This window comes from Momordica charantia (assembly GCF_013281855.1).
Source record: "Momordica charantia cultivar OHB3-1 chromosome 2 unlocalized genomic scaffold, Mcharantia_2.0 BLBB01000002.1, whole genome shotgun sequence".
Lineage (NCBI taxonomy): Eukaryota > Viridiplantae > Streptophyta > Magnoliopsida > Cucurbitales > Cucurbitaceae > Momordica > Momordica charantia.
Window position 1 is genome coordinate 18889847 of NW_028275160.1, and position 14702 is coordinate 18904548.

Genomic DNA, 14702 nt, shown 5'->3' on the forward strand with positions numbered 1-14702 from the left:
CCCTCCAATTAATCGTGCGAGTCTACAATATTGTTAAATGTTTTCCAAGATATCCCCTTGTCAACTGATAATACCTCACACGACCGGAATTTGGTCCTGTTGCGGTTCTCCTTGCACCACTTCAGCATGTGACGCACCTTGTCCGTTGGTACTATCTGAAGGGGGTTGTACCTCGGAACGAAGTTTGGTGTCGACGTAGATTGTTGCTGTGTAGGAGGATGGCTAACATCCACCGTGCTCGAAGCCCCACCCAATTCTCGATAAGGGTTTGCAGCCGGCGATGATTGTTTATTTGTAGGAGGAACTCCAACGTCTGGCGTGCTCGAAGACCCTCCCATTTCTCGTTTAGGCTTCGAAGACTTGGCTTTCTTTGGTGGCCGCTCCACGGGATCGGTCGGACCGGGCAGGGTCCATGGTTTCGTTTCCTTCCGCTTTCGCCCCCCGGCGAAGAGTTTCCTGTAAAACCAATAATCATATGTGAGAATAAAATAACACTAAGAACTTTCGCTCTCATCCGATAACAACATACAGAGACGGTACCTACCTCGACATTGGTGTCGTCTACAGTGTCAACAATATTTTGTGGTGCCAACGTTCGCCCACCGTGTGTATTGAGTCGCCGTGCATGTTTCTTGCAAATGGAAAGGAATGAATTAGGAGCGTATAAGTACAGATAATGAATTTTAATATACGTGAAAAGAGTTGGTCGAACAATTTACGTCCACATGTGTGGCCTCGCTCTCTGCTTTCGGTAGCATGATGCCTAGGTGGGAACTGCCTCAAGGGGAGGGCAGCGGACACATTCGTCGATATCCTAGACTCCGTCCGAGTAAGAGGGCATCGCGGGTCCGATAATGTGGCGTCCATCAATGATGTGGGGAGGTTGCTCGGAAGTGGTGAGACCAAGGGGATTACAGGAGGATTGATGCTCAAGAGGTCCTGTGTCGATGGTATAAGGAGATCATGCTTGATCAATAACTGGTTTAACGTTCGCGGTCGCGGATGGATTACCTGTTAAGGTGGATGGATGCTCATCTATGTTTGGACCGTCGGGAGTAGTGGAGGACGGTTGATCGTGCGGTGTCGAGTCAATGGTAGTTAGGGGACACACTTGATCGGGTGCCACCTTGTCAGTCACAGTACTGGATGGGGCCTCTACTGAGGTAGACTCTCACTCACCTATGGTTTGACTGGTTGTGGTAGTGGAGGACGGTTCATCATGAGATGCCGAGTCGACGGTAGCTTGGCGAAAAAGCTGATCGGGCCCAGCCTCAACAGTCACGGTCGTTGAGGGGCCGTCAACTACGTTGCTCTGCTGTTCAACACTGCTTAGACCGAGGGGATTAGTGGCGGATGGTTGATCATGCGACCCTAGGCCGCTGGTAGTTGCAGGACATGGTTTATCGGGTCCCGCCAGGACAGTGCCGGTGGTAGGGAGTTTCACTTCTAACGTCGTTGACAACTCAACAGTTTGGGCGGTATCCATGCCCCCGATTGTCGACACTCGACTCACATCAACGTCCAGCACATCACCCACTCTTTAGCACCTTGCATGTCCTGATCATCTCGAACACCATCAATGTTCTCAATGTCCATATCACCTTATATGGCCGTCTTCTTAGCATTGCGTTCAGGACGAACAGGTGCACCAGTGTCCGTGCTTGCACCCTACAACATACGATGAATGCTTAGATACATTTGGCCATAAGACTATGCATTACAACATTAATGATACATTACCCCGAAAAAGCTGTGCATCCTTGTCATCATCTCTTTGATGTTCGATATAATCTCACGGAGCTCATACTTCATCTCCAACCGAAGGGTGTCCAACCCTTTCTCGAAAGCATCCATACGATCATTTAACGGTCCACCAGATACGTCCTCATGCCATCCACTGCGTCCATCTGGCCTAGGGACTGATTCAGATCCTCTCAACGTCGGCCCAAGACTCTCTCAAGTCCTCATTGGTTCGATGGGATCAACCGTCGTTCCAGCTTCTACCATCGTCCTTGAAGTGGGTACGTCTAATGGGTTGTCTACTTGACCCGCTGGTATTAAAGTCATTTGAGTTTACGGCCATAGCAACTCAGCGAACTCGACATCATCGACATAACTTGCACAGTCCTGGATAACAAACAACTGCGCGTGTCAACAAAATAAAAGTGCATGATTAGTAAAGATTAATTATTTCGCGCATGATTAGACTTTGGTGATGGATTTGAGACCCTGCGTTCGAGAACTACTTTGGTGATAGATTTGAGACATGAGTACCGAAATATGCGAGGCACTGCTGTATCATTCAGCTCGTCAACACCATGTCTACGAATAGCTGGTACGACTTCATACGCCCAAGCCTGTATAGAAGCAATCATATCAATTTTGCACATAATTCAGATTTTTTATAAAACACATGTACAACCATTGTAAGGACGTATATTATACCTGGAATGTTGGAGGGAAACCTGCTAGACTGTACTTCACCTTGAAACTGTTTTTGTCCTCGGACTTTAACTTGTAGTGCGACACACTGTCTTTCATCGCACTCTGGAGGCCATTAATTGTTCTATTCCATATAGTTGTCTCCCAATCCATGTTGTTGAAGTGGTCAAGGTCCTCAACATCGTCGAACAAATCATCATTCAAGTTGGACTTTATCTTGTTCTTGCCCATCATCACGAATTCAGTGTAACATATCAATGTTAAGTTCACAGCATCCTCGTCATTGTCGAATACAGTTGTCTTGTAGATGCTTTTGAAATCAACGAGAGATATGTCACCTTCTCGTTCTTGAAATATCGGGCGCGGAGCCTTCTCTTGGAGACCTTCTTATGAACAACGGTACCAGATGACCGCCACAGGCCCGTCATCAATAAGAACGCATCCTTAGATAACGTAACAATAGTTCCCTCAATGTTAAAGCTCATTGCATCTGTCGGCCCACCAGACACCTCCCTGAGCAGAACGTGACCATGGGATTCTCTGTGTGTTCGATCTGCACGTAGGAGAGATATTGGTGTATGCCTCACTCCCACAGTACGTATCGTTCGAGAAGCTTGTGGAACACCTCGCTCCATTGCGTGAGACCGTACCGTCGCTTGCACACCTATGTGGGATGCACCAGTGTTGGAAAGGTCTTCGCGTGACTAATTAGCCAATCTTTCGTGTCACCCAGCAGACGATGCAGGTTGGTGGCATTGACTGCGAAATATTTGCATGTAAATTCTTGGAATATCTAGTTACTAGCAATCCCCTGGACACAATTATACAGAAGAACATTGTACAATTCAAGTTGCAGTTGGCTGCTGAACTTTGGTATAATGAAGATACGTTTTAGTTGTTGCATGCTTTTGTGTGTACACCATTTACAGGACTATATGCTTGTATGTGTAGTTGGAAAGCAAGAACTAGAACGTGAGCGTTAAGAGAGCGCGAGAGCGAGAGCGAGATCGTTGGAAAGAGTATGCGCCTGTGAAGGGCTGGATGCGTCAGTGGGATAACTGGAACTTGGATTAGAGCGAGAGGGCAATGCGAGGGACGACGAGAGCGAACCGAAAAGAGAGCGAGAGCAAGAGCTAGATGGATCAGTGGGATAACTGGAATACGAGCCAGAGCGAGGGCGCAATGCCAGCGAGGACGAGAGCGAGAGCGAGAGCGAGAGCCAGGTGTGGGATAAATGGAATAAGAGCTAGAGCGAGAATGCAATGCAAGCGAGAACTAAATGCAAGAGAGTACAAGAGCGAATCGAAAAGAGAGCGAGGGTAAGAATGAGAGCGAGATCGTTGGAAAAAGTGGGCGCATGCGAAGTGATGGATGTGTCAGTGGGAGAACTTGAATATGAGCAAGTGCGAGAGCGAAATGCGCGAGAGCTTCGCTCTCGCTCAAGGCAAGCAAGGACGACAACGAGGGCGAGAAGTCGAATGTCTCGGGTTTTTTTTTCTTCTCCGATATTATACTTTTAGTATTTATTGTACATGTTCTGTACGAGGATGAGTAATGTATTAATATGGTGCGAGACAATAGAGCGAGAGATGGTGCAGGACAAGAGATCGAGAGATGGTGCGAGACAAAAGATCGAGAGCTAGAGCTAGAGTGATAGGGAAGAACAATAAACTAAATAATTATTTTTTAGATTGAAACCGATCTGTCATTTGTCTACATGCGTGAAATAAAGAAATGAAGATGTTGCACTTTACTGCAAAAGAATACAGTCAATTTTAGAAGAAAAGATATATTATTGTTTTTCTTACTTGAAGAAAATAAAACCCTAGGCACCTTTTAAATAAAGGTGAGAAACTTTCCTTAACAAGGAAACTAAAACAGAAACTCCTAATTACATAAAATATAGGAAACTATGAATTCCTATATAAAAAAGGAAAGACTAAATATTACAATAATTATCTAAAATATATAAAACCAACACTCCCCCTCAAGCTAGTTTGAAGATGTCTTCCATTGACAGCTTGTCAATCAACTTGTCGAATTGTATTTTCGGAAGACCTTTAGTTAATACATTAGTGATTTGTTATGTAGTTGGCAAGTAGGTGGTATATATTACTCCTGCATTGGTCTTCTCTTTTATAAAGTGTTTGTCGACTTCAATATGTTTTGTCTTGTCATTTAGAACTTGATTGTGAGCTATGGAGATGACAGCCTTGTTGTCACAATAAATACGAATAGGTTCTTTCTGAGTAAACATCAATTCATCTAGTAGCATTTTGATCCATATACCCTCACAAATACCATGAGCTAAAGCTCTAAACTCCGCTTCAGCACTACTTCTTGCTACTACATTTTGTTTTTTGCTTCGCCAGGTAACTCCAACAAATGAATAGTAACCCGACGTAGAGCGTCTGTCTGTATCACTACCAGTCCAGTCGGCATCGGAATAAACTTCAACTTGCAAATGGTTATGTTTTCTGAACAATATACCTTTGCCCGGAGTTCCTTTCAGATATCTTAGGATCCTGTAAACTGCTTGAAAACGAACTGAACCAGGAGAGTGCATGAATTGGCTCACTACACATACAACCAAGGCAATATCAGGACCTGTGTGAGACAAATAAATAAGTCTACCCACAAGTCTTTGATATTTCTCCTTATCTTAAACTTCATCATCTTTTGCAATTTATAACTTCAAATTAGGTTCAATAGGAGTTTCAGCAATCCTACAGCCAAGTAAACTTGTTTCTTTAAGTAAGTCAATGATGTATTTTCTTTGATTAACAAAGATCCCTTATTTTGATCTAGCGAATTCCATCCCTAGGAAATATTTTAAAGTACCCAAATCTTTAATTTGTAACTCACTAGCAAGCTTTTTCTTAAGAGAGTTCAATCCATCTTCATCATTGCCTGTGAGGATAATGTCATCAACATATACAATCAAAACAACCATTTTGCCATTTTCATTGTGTTTATAAAATATAGTGTGATCTGCTTGGATTTGAAGCAAACCATAGCTAGTGACTACTTTCTCAAAACGTTCAAACCATGCTCTAAGAGATTATTTAAGGCCATACAGAGATTTCTTCAATTTGAATACTTTGTTATCTCCAATATCCATTTCAAAACCTGGAGGCAAATCCATAAATACTTCTTCTTCTAGATCTCAATTAAGAAAGACATTTTTGACATCTAATTGGTGAAGAGACCAATCTAAATTAACAGCAATAGATAAAAGAACTCTAATAAAGTTAATCTTAGCAACAGGGGCAAATGTTTCTTGATAATCTATCGCATAAGTTTGAGTGAAGCCTTTGGCTACCAACCCAGCTTTGTATCTTTCAATACTACCATTAGCATTGTATTTTATAGTGAAAACCCATTTGCATCCCATTGTTTTCTTTTTTTTAGGCAGATCCACAATGTCCCATGTGCAGTTCTGTTTTAATGCATTTATTTCTTGTATAACTGCTAATTTCCAATTTGAATCATTTAGGGCCTCATGTATGTTCTTTGGAATAATCAAGTTATTTATTTTAGAAGTGAAGGCTTTATGACTATCTGACAGTTTTTTATATGAAAGGTAATTTGTAATAGGAAATTTAGTACAAGTACGAACACCTTTCCTAAGGGCAATACGAACATCAAGATCAGATATATCAAGTGAGATTTTTTTAATGGATGATTGATCGGGAATAGGAGATTGATTACCTGGATTTTCAATATCATTCCTCGGGGTAGTAGACTGGGGTGACAAGTCTACTCCTTGATCTTCATTTCTTTGATTGAAACGTCTCCTAGTATAAACTTGAAGCTCGTGATTTTTATCAGTAGGGTCATTTTGTGGTGGTTTTTCTCCCCCTGGATGAAAATCTTCCACACGTGGTACTAAAGAATCAGGAATATCAGGACAAAAGATTTTTGGGAGAGAAGTAGAGATGTCCCAAAAATTATCTTCAGAACTCGATTCCTCCCCCTGAATGGAATTTTTGGAAAAAAAAGGTTGATTTTCCCAAAAAGTTGCATCCATGCTCACATAAATTTTCTTTGTTGTAGGATCAAAAATTTATAACATTTTTGTGTCGAGGCATATCCTACAAAAATGCGTTTAATAGCCCGGTGATCAAGTTTAGATCGAAAAAGATTAGGGATGTGAACATAAGTAGTACATCCAAAAACTTTTTTTGGTAGGTCAGAGAAAAGACGAACATTTGGAAAGAATTCTTTTAGATAATCAAGGGGAGTTTTGAAGTTTAAAACTTTATAAGGCATACGATTTATTAAATTAGCGGCTGTGAGAACAGCTCCCCATAAATACTTTGGAACATGCATAGAAAACATAATGGCACGAGAAACTTCTAGTAAATGTCTATTTTTTGTTTCCACAATGCCATTTTGTTGAGGGGTGTCACAACATGTAGATTGATGAAAAATGCCGTTGCTTTTAAAGAATTCCCCCAAGTAATCATTGAAATATTCAGTCCCATTATCTGAGTGAAAAATACTTACTTTGGTTTGAAATTGGGTTTCAATCATTTTATAAAAATGCATAAAAAGGTCTTTCACTTCAGATTTTTTTGTCATTAAATAAACCCAAGTTAAACGAGTGTGATCATCTATGAAAGTTACAAACCATCGTTTCCCACTATAAGTTGAAATTTTGGAAGGCCCTCATACATCACTATGAATTAAATAAAAAGATTTTGAAGCCTTATAAGGTTGAGAAGGGTATGTAGAACGATGATTTTTAGCAAAAATGCAACTCTCACATTGAAAATTTGAACAATCAATGTCTTTAAATAAGGTTGGAAACAAAAATTTTAAGTAGAAAAAACTAGGATGTCCTAGCTTAAGATGCCAAAGCATTATTTTTTCATTAACAACAGGAGAAACGACGCTATTTAGAGCTTGTTTATTACTAGTTGGAAGTTCTTCAAAGAAATAGAGACCATCGAGCATCCTAGCACGTCCAATCGTCTTCCCCGAGTCTTGATCCTGAAAGAGACAATGAGTTTGAAAGAAAGTGACACGACAGTTAGAATCTTTAGAGATTTTACTGACAGATAAAAGGTTGCATGCTAGTTTTGGAACATGAAGGACAGTTTTTAAGGTTATATTTTCTGTTAATGGAATAGTTCATTTTCCTACAATGGAAGCGAAACTGTCGTCTGCTATTCGAATTATTTCATTGCAATATGTAGGAGAGTAAGACTGGAAATGTTTAGAAGAGCCAATCATATGATCAGAGGCTCTGGAATCTATAATCTATGGGGATGAATTTATACAAGATAACGCACAAGGATAAATACCTGATTGTGCCAAAGAACCACTCGGATTACCAGATGATCAATTAGTCTTTAGCATCTTTAGAAGTTTATCAATTTGCTCTTTATTAAACTAGTAAGAATCAACAGTATTTGCATTGGAAGAACTAGATGCCTGGTTGCCACTGCTCTTCTCACCTGATTTATTACTCTTCCAATTTGTCGGTTTTCCATGAAGTTTCCAGCAAGTTTCATGGGTATGTCGAGGTTTATTACAATAGTCACACCAAACACGAGATTTCTCATTCCCTTTATTATGATGATTTGAAGCTTTATTAGCAACTGCCTCATTCACCAATGCAGAACCTTCGATAGTGTTGTTTGTAGTTTTCTTGTCGAGCATAACATTCCTACGACTTTCTTCACGTCGTACTTCAGAAAAAACATCATTAATGTTTGGAAGTGGTTTTCTACCAATTATTCTGCCTCTGACTTCATCAAATTCTACATTTAGACCGGCAAGGAAGGTGTAAATACGATCATTTTCTATAGTTTTTTGATGATGTTTATAGTCCTCCGAAGATTTCCACTCATGAGTATCAAAAAGGTCTAAGTCTTGCCAAATTCTCTTTAAAGAATTAAAATATTTTGTAACTGTATCGATTCCTTGTCGTATTTCTCTGAGTTTTAGTGTCAATTCAAATGCCCGTGATTGATTTTCTAAGTCGGAATACATCTCATTTACGTTTTTCCATAATTCACCTGCCCAAGAATAACACATATAGTTAGCACTGATCTCCTCATCCATAGAGTTAACTAACCATGTCATTACCATAGAATTTTCAATATCCTAGGTCTGAAATAAAGGATCTTCTGCCGCCGGTGCTTTTTTATCTCCAGTAAGGTAGCCAATTTTACCTTGTCCATGAATATACATCCGAACACTTTGAGACCAACAAAGAAAATTATCTACATTAAGTCTGATACTAGTAATTTGGATAGGGTGACTGGAGGAATTGAACCGAGTTTTAGAAATCTTAGAGTCACAATCTGTTTCCTTTGAAGATTCTCCCGTCATGGCTATTGATTTGAACCACGAAAAGAAGGGAAAGAAAATACAGAAACGTAACCTGCAATAGGAAAGTTAAATTGAACCAAATCGAATCGAAAAAAAAAACCGGGTCGGACCAAAATTGTAGACTGAACCAGAAATTTGGACCAACAGAAGTGCCAAACCCTAGCAAACCCTAGCAGCACAACAATTCCTCAAGAAGCGAAGATGAAAAATCGGCGATGGTTGTGGACGGAAATCGGCGATTGGGCTAGACAAATTCGGCGACGAACTTCAACTCTTTACCCACGAAGATCCGCAAACCCTTGATAGTTTCCCACAGGCGGCACCGACGAACGAATCTGCGAAATCCCGACGACGAAAGGATTTGTAGACGGCGACGGCACTCCAATCTCTTGAACGGCGACGACGACGACGATCCCTTGGACGGTGACGGCAAGATGGCAGCGAGAAGCAATGGTTATGGCTGCAGCAGCGGTAGGTGGTAACAGTAGGGTGGCTAGCAATAGGGTTAGGTTTAAAGTTAGGGTTAGGGTTTAACTTGGCTCTGATACCAAGTCAATTTTAGAAGAAAAAAATATTATTGTTTTTCTTACTTGAAGAAAATAAAACCGTAGGCACCTTTTAAATAATGGTGAGAAACTTTCCTTAACAAGGAAACTAAAACATAAACTCCTAATTACATAAAATATAGGAAATTATGAAGTCCTATATAAAAAATGAAACACTAAATATTACAATAATTATCTAAAATATATAAAAACCAACAAATACATATAAGGTTAAATAAATATACGTCACGGTGATAATGCCCTCATTGCCCTCAAACGTGATTCAAGTACTGCAACTCTATTTTGTAATTCCTGCTTTTCCTCCTCGCACCGGTATGCTCGTTCCCTGGTCTCTTGTACAAGCATTTTCAAATACTTAATCTGACTATCTCTCACTCGTAAGTGATGCTGCGTTGAGTACAACAATTGTCTGTTCTTGCGATGTCGTTTCGTCTCATCTTTCAACTCAGCTCTCATTGGATCTTCGTACGGGCTTTCTCCTTGTGATTCTGACATTGCAGAGGTAAGCTCGTAAGACATTGGTGGTATAACTCGAGAAAAGGATGGGATGAGAATGAGTGAATGGAGGGAGAATATACGATAATTGTTGTGTTGTTAGAACAACAATAGTTACATATATTGGACGAATGGGGAAGGCAAACAGTCACATCGAGCATACAATCATTCATTGGGAAGACAAACAGACACAGTCGGACTGCATGCATTAATTTGGACTGATGTCCCAGCGAAAGTGAAAAGAAAGCGAGGGCGAGAGCGATAGCGAAAAGAGAGCGAGAGCGAAAGCGAATAGTTGGCGAGAGCGACAGCGAAAATAGAGCGAGAGCGAGATCGAAAAGAGAGCAAGAGCGAGAGCGAGAGCTAAAAGAGAGCGAGAATGAGGGTTAGAGCGACATAAATTGGTCATCATATACAACAACATGCGATCTTGCTCGAACGATTAATTTATTTAAAACCGACGGATAGGATGATGAAACTACGAAGATGATTACATACTACATATTATCCTAAAATATATGATTCCACACATAATCAAATCAGACGCTGCTATTTTCCCGTCCCAGCAAATTCGATTTCGACTGAAATGCAGCGATCTAGTCGCTTCATCTGTCGTTCCTGTAGATTGTCTAGTCCGGCCGTGTAAGTGCAGTCCATCTCGATACTTCGTTCGATGTATTCATCGACTTCAACAAGCATTCCAAAAAGTCTTGACCTGACGGACGCGAACTCAGTTAGCATCTACTCCTTCCATTTGCATGCATCAGTCGTCCGGTCGTTCCCTGCGGCCGCCACCATATTATCCAACCAATTTGCCCGTGTCCAGTATTTCAATGTATTCGTTTATATACACATATAAAAGATGTCCCAATTGCATACTTAAAGACCTAATAGTGAATTGGTTGTTAGACGATGGGACTGACAACTACTTCAATAAACTCACATGAATAATGTCGAACTGGACTTGTATAGCATGTCAAGTCACCTATCTCGTCAGCTGTACATTGGCGAGATCGAGAGCGAGATAATAGAGAGAGTGAGACCTAGAACGACAACGATGTCGAAAGAGAATGATGTCTAGAATGGGGACAAGAACGAGAACCATAACGAGAACAAGAACGAGAGTGTATTCCTGTATGAGTGACTAATACGAGAACGAGAACGACAGTGGGTATTATCAGCATCAAATTAAAGCATCACCTGCAGAGTGTATTCCTACATGGCATCAGAACTACATAAATTAGAAATGCACATTAGCTTACAACAAATACCGGGGTAGCACACCTCGTCGTGCAGCCTTCTTGAGTTGAACCTCCCACGGGTACAGTATTACCCCCGGGTATTCCATCAGACGCTCGGGTTGTTATCTGGTCCGAACATGTTTTCTGTTGTGACCCGTGTTCCCACATCGGCTGCACTTTTGTATACGACGTCGCTCACCAGCTGAGGAGATTCGGTTAGTACGCTTGCGACCGACCTGTGGGACATTACCAGGTGGATGGATAGTTCTCGGCTCAAAATTATCTGGTTACCTCCATTCCGACATGTGGCCTACCGGCATAATTGCCACCACATACATTGTAATGAGTGAATCTACGCTGTATCTATCGTCAATTAAGGCATGGGTATTTATGTTTTTCGTCCTTGCTGCGGCCATAGTATGCGAGCATGGCATATATAATGCATCGAATTCCTTGCATGTGCATGTACGCGTATTTATATCTACAATCCCATTCAAATGCCCGTCCTCAACGTCAAACCTGCACCAGTCGATCGATTTTACCTTATATATACAAGACTTCTCAAATTGGGCTGCTATATATTCCTCGGCATAGTCGGAATGCATTGTACTCCGTGTGAACCAATAGTTTCGCCTATCGTGGAACCACCGCTGCAACATGTCCCTTATATATTCGAGGACCAAAGTGACTGGCAACCCCCTATCCTCTCTCAAGATAGAATTTACGGACTCCGCACTATGGTTGTCATGTTGACGTACCTTCTCTTGACTTGGTAGCAACGATTCCATCGTTCAACCCTAATCTCCTCCAAATATCGAGCCATAGAACCACCTCCGCACTCGACAAGTTGGTCCCAATAGTACTTGAACTGGGACTCCCGAAACGAGTACGCCGCATTTGAAAACAGCTTAGTTGCCGCCTCGTTCTTAAACCTCTCAAGTTCCTCGATAAATAGTACGTGCACATTCCATGGAATGTATTAGGAAATACGTCTCGTACTGCGTTTATTATGCTCATATGACGGTCATATATGATAACGAAGTCAACAAGTTCACCAACAACATCTTTTAGAGTCGTCATAAACCATTTCCACAATGCGTCACACTCCTTATCGACGATAGCAAATGCGACTGGATAGATCTGGTTATTATCATCCATGACTACTCCAATCAAGAGCCAGCCCTGAAACTTTCCCTTCAGGTGCGTTCCGTCGACTATCATTACGTGGCGAGTCAATGACTTGAATCCTCGGATGCTTGCCCCCAATGCCACGAACATGTATTTAAAGTATACCGAGTCCTATGTTTCGATCTTAAATATGGTGCTCGGGTTCTCAATTATTAGGGCCTCACCGTATGCATGCATGTGTGCGTACGAGTCTTCCGGCCGTCCTCTCAATATAGCATACGCAAGTTCCGTTGGTAGGCACGGGGCGGGGACGGCGGGAGGATTCCCCGCCCCGTTTAATATTTTATTACTTTTTCTATATTTTATATATATTAATTTTATAAATACTTTTTAATTTAAAAAAATAAAAAATAAAAACTCAAGCTAATATCTGATTTAGCCACTTTTTACTTTTTATACTAGTAAAAACAAAAATTAATTAAAAAAATTAAAAATTAAAAAAAATATAAAAAGTTCGGGGACAAGGATGGGGGGAGGATTCCTCGCCCCGCCCCCAAAATTTCGGGGACGGGGGCGGGGATGGGGGAAAAATCTCCAACGGGGTGGGGATGGGGATGGCCCCCCCGCCTCGCCCCACCCCATTGTCATCCCTAGAACAAACCAAACACATTGAAGTTGATTGTTATTATGTACGTGAGAAGATACAGCAAGGATTGGTGGTTACAGGATATGTGAAGACTGGAGAGCAGTTAGGAGATATCTTCACTAACGCGTTGAATGGAGTACGGATAGATTATCTCTCTAACAAGTTGGGCATGATTAACTTATATGCACGAACTTGAGGGGGAGTGTTAGAGTATATATATTAGTATTTTTATATTCTTGTAATATATGTATTAATTTTTCATTTACCTTCCTTTTCTAAGATTAGGTCAACCTGGTATATTTTTCTATATATATAAACTTCAGTAATGAGAATAATCTTTATCTGATTCTCTCAAACCTTAGTCTCTACAGGCTCGAAATGGGCGTTAAATTTTTCGGGGGCTGTTAAAGCACGTCTGCATAGCATTGACATTTGTCGCACTTCTGCACGAGTCTTTTTGCATCTTTGCTAATGTTTGGCCAGTAGTATCATTGTCGAATTATTTTAGCCATCAGGGTTTGAGCCCCATAATGGTTTCCACAAATTTCTTCATGAATTTCTTGCATTACCTATTCGGCTTCGTCGGGTTCAAACATTTTAGCAACGGCAGTCAAAACTCTCTCTTTTAATACACCATCTAGGAGAAGATAAATGCATAGCTTGCCTCTTTAAGTTCTTTGCTTCCTGTCGATCCTCAGGTTGAATTCCTTGAAGGAATTCGATTATCGGATCCCTCCAACACTGCGTCCGGAGTATAACGTCAAACTGTTCGGCTTCATAGATGGATGGAGCACCCAATATTTCAATCGGAACGGTGCGTCCTAATTCTGTTTCATAATCAGAGGCTAACTTTGCCAAAGCTTCAGCATTTGAATTTTTCGAACGTGGAATTTGTCTGATCACGAAATCTTTAAACTGTGCCAAGCTTGCGCCTGCTTTTTCTAAATATCTTGCCATTTTACCGTCCTTATCTTGAAATTGTTCTATAATTTGGTTGACAATAAGTTGCGAGTCACTAAGAATTAACGAACATGCTGCACCCATACTCTACGCCATCCGAAGTCCCGCCAACAAAGGCCTCGTACTCTGCCTCGTTGTTGGATGTTTGGAAGTTGAATCTCAATGCATACTCAAATCTCGTGCCTTTCAGGGGATTGTAGGAGGATCCCAGCACCACATCCTTTTTCGTTAGAAGACCCATCAACGTACAAAGTCAATTGCTGTTTCGCGTCCATCGTTATTTGATTTGGCATGAGTTTGGCCACAAAGTCCGCCACTGCTTGTCCTTTTAAAGAAACTCGAGGTTCAAAACTTATGTCGTATTCACTCAACTCTAATGCCCATTTCACTCAACTCTAATGTCTATTCACTCAACTCTAATGAATTTGTTTGCAGGATATTCATGGAGATGATGTGAGCCCTAGTCATCAATACAGTGGGAAGGTTCTTTTGATAGTGAATGTTGCTTCTAAGTGGTCATTTTTGTTCTCTCTATAAACCATTTGAACGTTTGCTAGCGGTTGGGATCTCAACTTAAGATTAACTTCATTGATAGTGATGCATTACACAAAGTCACTAAAAGATGAGATCATAAGAACATGGTACTGGTTTTATAACTTATTGGTTTCAAATTTAGGAGCATCACCACTTTATCTTGTAGGCATACATGTAAAGCCAAATGAGTATCTTACCAACTATTACCTTTACTCATTTTAGAACTACTACCTTTTGTTTGAACCGCTTTAAAATGTCTATTGAATTTTGTTGTTTTGTTACCTATTTAGTGTTCTAATGTCAGTGTCGTTCCTTCTCTCACTCATCTGTATTTCTCTTGGTCTGTAC

The 14702-nt window shown here is 40.9% G+C and overlaps 1 pseudogene; it reads right to left on the reverse strand.

The window, feature by feature from the left end:
- Positions 1-7839: 7839 nt before the first annotated feature.
- On the reverse strand, positions 7840-8784 carry LOC148212980 (uncharacterized; annotated as a pseudogene).
- Between the last annotated feature and the right edge of the window lie 5918 nt (positions 8785-14702).